The following is a 6,802-nucleotide window of genomic DNA, read 5'->3' on the forward strand; positions in this document are numbered from 1 at the left end:
CTAGAAGAATTAAAGAACAAACAAACAGAGATGACCAATACAATAACTGAAATGAAAACTACACTAGAAGGAATCAATAGCAGAATAACTGAGGCAGAAGAACGGATAAGTGACCTGGAAGACAGAATGGTGGAATTCACTGCTGCGGAACAGACTAAGGAAAAAAGAATGAAAAGAAATGAAGACAGCCTAAGAGACCTCTGGGACAACATTAAACGCAACAACATTCGCATTATAGGGGTCCCAGAAGGAGAAGAGAGAGAGAAAGGACCAGAGAAAATATTTGAAGAGATTATAGTCGAAAACTTCCCTAACATGGGAAAGGAAATAGCCACCCAAGTCCAGGAAGCGCAGAGAGTCCCATACAGAATAAATCCAAGGAGAAATATGCCGAGACACATAGTAATCAAAATGGCAAAAATTAAAGACAAAGAAAAATTATTGAAAGCAGCAAGGGAAAAACGACAAATAACATACAAGGGAAATCCCATAAGGTTAACAGCTGATTTCTCAGCAGAAACTCTACAAGCCAGAAGGGAGTGGCATGATATACTTAAAGTGATGAAAGGGAAGAACCTACAACCAAGATGACTCTACCTGGCAAGGATCTCATTTAGATTTGATGGAGAAATCAAAAGCTTTACAGACAAGCAAAAGCTAAGAGAATTCAGCACCACCAAACCAGCTCTACAACAAATGCTAAAGGAACTTCTCTAAGTGGGAAACACAAGAGAAGAAAAGGACCTACAAAAACAAACCCAAAACAATTAAGAAAATGGTCATAGGAACATACATATCGACAATTACCTTAAACGTGAATGGATTAAATGCCCCAACCAAAAGACATAGACTGGCTGAATGGATACAAAAACAAGACACATATATATGCTGTCTACAAGAGACCCACTTCAGACCTAGGGACACATACAGACTGAAAGTGAGGGGATGGAAAAAGATATTCCATGCAAATGGAAATCAAAAGAAAGCTGGAGTAGCTATACTCATATCAGATAAAATAGACTTTAAAATAAAGAATGTTACAAGAGACAAGGAAGGACACTACATAATGATCCAGGGATCAATCCAAGAAGAAGATATAACAATTATAAATATATATGCACCCAACATAGGAGCACCTCAATACATAAGGCAACTGCTAACAGCTATAAAAGAGGAAATCGACAGTAACACAATAATAGTGGGGGACTTTAACACCTCACTTACACCAATGGACAGATCATCCAAAATGAAAATAAATAAGGAAACAGAAGCTTTAAATGACACAATAGACTAGATAGATTTAATTGATATATATAGGACATTCCATCCAAAAACAGCAGATTACACGTTCTTCTCAAGTGCGCACGGAACATTCTCCAGGATAGATCACATCTTAGGTCACAAATCAAGCCTCAGTGAATTTAAGAAAATTGAAATCATATCAAGCATCTTTTCTGACCACAATGCTATGAGATTAGAAATCAATTACAGGGAAGAAAACGTAAAAAAGACAAACACATGGAGGCTAAACAATACGTTACTAAATAACCAAGAGATCACTGAAGAAATCAAAGAGGAAATAAAAAAATACCTAGAGACAAATGACAATGAAAACACGACGACCCAAAACCTATGGGATGCAGCAAAAGCAGTTCTAAGAGGGAAGTTTATAGCTATACAAGCCTACCTAAAGAAACAAGAAAAATCTCAAGTAAACAATCTAACCTTACACCTAAAGAAACTAGAGAAAGAAGAACAAACAAAACCCAAAGTTAGCAGAAGGAAAGAAATCATAAAGATCAGAGCAGAAATAAATGAAATAGAAACAAAGAAAACAATAGCAAAGATCAATAAAAGTAAAAGCTGGTTCTTTGAGAAGATAAACAAAATTGATAAGCCATTAGCCAGACTCATCAAGAAAAAGAGGGAGAGGACTCAAATCAATAAAATCAGAAATGAAAAAGGAGAAGTTACAACAGACACCGCAGAAATACAAAGCATCCTAAGAGACTACTATAAGCAACTTTATGCCAATAAAATGGACAACCTGGAAGAAATGGACAAATTCTTAGAAAGGTATAACCTTCCAAGACTGAACCAGGAAGAAACAGAAAATATGAACAGACCAATCACAAGTAATGAAATTGAAACTGTGATTAAAAATCTTCCAACAAACAAAAGTCCAGGACCAGATGGCTTCACAGGTGAATTCTATCAAACATTTAGAGAAGAGCTAACACCCATCCTTCTCAAACTCTTCCAAAAAATTGCAGAGGAAGGAACACTCCCAAACTCATTCTATGAGGCCACCATCACCCTGATACCAAAACCAGACAAAGACACTACAAAAAAAGAAAATTACAGACCAATATCACTGATGAATATAGATGCAAAAATCCTCAACAAAATACTACCAAACAGAATCCAACAACACATTAAAAGGATCATACACCACGATCAAGTGGGATTTATCCCAGGGATGCAAGGATTCTTCAATATACGCAAATCAATCAATGTGATACACCATATTAACAAATTGAAGAATAAAAACCATATGATCATCTCAATAGATGCAGAAAAAGCTTTTGACAAAATTCAACACCCATTTCTGATAAAAACTCTCCAGAAAGTGGGCATAGAGGGAACCTACCTCAACATAATAAAGGCCATATATGAGAAACCCACAGCAAACATCATTCTCAATGGTGAAAAACTGAAAGCATTTCCTCTAAGATCAGGAACGAGACAAGGATGTCCACTCTCACCACTATTATTCAACATAGTTCTGGAAGTCCTAGCCACGGCAATCAGAGAAGAAAAAGAAATAAAAGAAATACAAATTGGAAAAGAAGAAGTAAAACTGTCACTGTTTGCGGATGACATGATACTATACGTAGAGAATCCTAAAACTGCCACCAGAAAACTGCTAGAGCTAATTAATGAATATGGTAAAGTTGCAGGATACAAAATTAATGCACAGAAATCTCTTGCATTCCTATACACTAATGATGAAAAATCAGAAAGAGAAATTATGGAAACACTCCCATTTACCATTGCAACAAAAAGAATAAAATACCTAGGAATGAACCTACCTAGGGAGACAAAAGACCTGTATGCAGAAAACTATAAGACACTGATGAAAGAAATTAAAGATGATACCAACAGATGGAGAGATATACCATGTTCTTGGATTGGAAGAATCAACATTGTGAAAATGAGTATACTACCCAAAAAAATCTACAGATTCAATGCAATCCCTATCAAATTACCAATGGCATTTTTTACAGAGCTAGAACAAATCATCTTAAAATTTTTATGGAGACACAAAAGACCCCGAATAGCCAAAACAGTCTTGAGGGAAAAAAATGGCCTGGAGGAATCAGACTCCCTGACTTCAGACTATACTACAAAGCTACAGTAATCAAGACAATATGGTACTGGCACAAAAACAGAAACATAGATCAATGGAACAAGATAGAAAGCCCAGAGATTAACCCACGCACCTATGGTCAACTAATCTATGACAAAGGAGGCAAAGATATACAATGGAGAAAAGACAGTCTCTTCAATAAGTGGTGCTGGGAAAACTGGACAGCTACATGTAAAAGAATGAAATTAGAATACTCCCTAACACCATACACAAAAATAAACTCAAAATGGATTAGAGACCTAAATATAAGACTGGACACTATAAAACTCTTAGAGGAAAACATAGGAAGAATACTCTTGGACATAAATCACAGCAAGATCTTTTTTGATCCACCTCCTAGAGTAATGGAAATAAAAACAAAAATAAACAAGTGGGACCTAATGAAACTTCAAAGCTTTTGCACAGCAAAGGAAACCATAAACAAGACGAAAAGACAACCCTCAGAATGAGAGAAAATATTTGCAAATGAGTCAACGGACAAAGGATTAATCTCCAAAATATATAAACAGCTCATTCAGCTCAATATTAAAGAAACAAACACCCCAATCCAAAAATGGGCAGAAGACCTAAATAGACATTTCTCCAAAGAAGACATACAGACGGCCACGAAGCACATGAAAAGATGCTCAATATCACTAATTATTAGAGAAATGCAAATCAAAACTACAATGAGGTATCACCTCACTCCTGTTAGAATGGGCATCATCAGAAAATCCACAAACAACAAATGCTGGAGAGGGTGTGGAGAAAAGGGAAACCTCTTGCACTGTTGGTGGGAATGTAAATTGATACAGCCACTATGGAGAACAATATGGAGGTTCCTTAAAAAACTAAAAATAGAATTACCATATGACCCAGCAATCCCACTACTGGGCATATACCCAGAGAAAACCGTAATTCAAAAAGATACATGCACCCGAATGTTCATTGCAGCACTATTTACAATAGCCAGGTCATGGAAGCAACCTAAATGCCCATCAACAGACGAATGGATAAAGAAGTTGTGGTACATATATACAATGGAATATTACTCAGCCATAAAAAGGAACGAAACTGAGTCATTTGTTGAGACGTGGATGGATCTAGAGACTGTCATACAGAGTGAAGTAAGTCAGAAAGAGAAAAACAAATATCGTATATTAATGCATGTATGTGGAACCTAGAAAAATGGTACAGATGAGCCGGTTTGCAGGGCAGAAGTTGAGACACAGATGTAGAGAATGGACATATGGACACCAAGGGGGGAAAACTGCGGTGAGGTGGGGATGGTGGTGTGCTGAATTGGGCGATTGGGATTGACATGTATACACTGATGTGTATAAAATTGATGCCTAATAAGAACCTGCAGTATAAAAAAACAAACAAAACAACTAATACTAAACTTTCATTGGGATATTTGTATGGAAATATGTTAATATAAATGTTTCAGACATTACATGAAATTTCTAAAAATCTTATATTTGTATTTGTATGGAAATATGTATGGAAATATGTTAATATAAATGTTTCAGACATTAAAAAAAAATGCACAGGTTTTGAATGTGTCTCATTTGGACAATGTATAGACAGTGAACAAAGCCTCAGGGAGATTGACTTGCCCAAAATGATAGAACAAGAAAATGGGGGTGAGATAAAGGTAAAGGGTAAACAACAATTAATGGAAAAGATAGTAAAATGACCAAAAACATGTGAAAAAAAAAAATGTTCATTTTGCACCTTTGAAAGTAGATGTAATTTATCATGGTTGGGCGCACATTACTTCCAAGACTAGTGGGGTTTTTTTGGGCAGTATTGCTTTTGTTTCCTTCTCCAGGCTCCTTCACTACTTCTTCCTACTCCACAAATAGTTCTTGCTTTTTGCCTTTAAATAGGCCATATTCTTTTAAAATTTTCTTCTGAAATCCTGTTCATCCCATTCAATATCATTTCACCTCAAATATCCAGAACTCTTTCCCTCTGGAAAATAAATTGGCTCTTCCTTAAGAGTTGTAACCGGTTTCTTGTGAGATATATTTTAGGTTAGAGAATATTCTGATGAGTCACTTGGATCCTAAACCCCAATGGTACAGTTGATGACATTGCTCTTCTGTGATTTTGTGCCCACCTAAGATCCCTGTCAAACCTCCATGAATAGTCCAGAAGGATGGTACGTGGGATCTGACCGTCTACTCATTCTGTTCTCTCTGCATGTTTATGAATCAGGTACATGGCATAGGACAACTGAATTCTTCTTGCCATAGGAGAGCAAGTAGAAGGCAACATAACACTTGGTTAATTGGGAAACTCTTTTTTCCCTGTGACAGGAGGTGGGAGATTTCTAACATACAATGTGAAGGAGGCAGATGTCAACTGTGGGAGGAACGTAATTATCTACAGTCCTTTCGGAATGAAGCATGTGGTAAGTTTGTATGTGTTTAAGTGGCTGTGATTTTAGTGCAATGGAGAATTTGAAATTTGTTTCTGAGTGATTACGTTTACCTAAGTTGCAGAGCACAGTATTTAGCCCCAAGGCCCTTCCCATGGATTTGCACACAATGGTTTCATTATGAGTCAACAAGGAACAACAGAAAGAACACTAGGATTGGAGTCGGAGCATCTGAATTCTGGGGTGGACTTCTGAATCTGGGCAAGTTTTAACCTGTTTGTCCTTAGTGTATTCATCTGTAAAATAGGAAGAACTGCTTTTGAACTACCTACATCAGATGAGATATTATATGGTAAGTGTGCTTAGAAAATCACCACATGCCATACAAATGTGAAGGATTATTACCTCAGCGGGTATCGATGTCACAGCTGTGGCTATCATGGATTCATTGACAATCTTCAAATCTTCATTGCCAACCCCAGTCTCCCTGCCGAGCTCAGGTCCATACTTTCAACTACCTGTTTAACATCCCCTTGAATGGTAGTAACTAAAGGCATATTCAGTTTGATATGCCTTGAACCATATGTGTTATCTTTTGAAGTTTCTCTTTCTCCTGTATTTTGGTTAATGACACCACTATATTCCTCATCATTTGAAACAGATATCTGGGCCGTATCCTCCACTCTCTCTCATCATTCATAGCCTATAAATGAGTAAGATCCACTTAGTTGCCTCTATAACATCACTTAACTCCATCTGTTCCTCTCCATTACCATCTGTGTTCTAGGTTATAATCCTTGTCATTGTGGAATAAATAGACTTCTTTGTTTAGAATGAATCACTTGGAATTATGCATTTTTTTGGAAAACAATTATGTCTGTAGGGAAAAAGGCAACAACAAAGATCAACATTTTCAAATTCATGTCTCTTATGTAAGTGGAGGAGTTCCAGAAAGAAGTCAATGTATATTAAAATTTCAGTGAGTAAACTCAATTTTCTACAACTAA

Source organism: Eschrichtius robustus, chromosome 17, assembly GCF_028021215.1.
Source record: "Eschrichtius robustus isolate mEscRob2 chromosome 17, mEscRob2.pri, whole genome shotgun sequence".
Taxonomy (NCBI): domain Eukaryota; kingdom Metazoa; phylum Chordata; class Mammalia; order Artiodactyla; family Eschrichtiidae; genus Eschrichtius; species Eschrichtius robustus.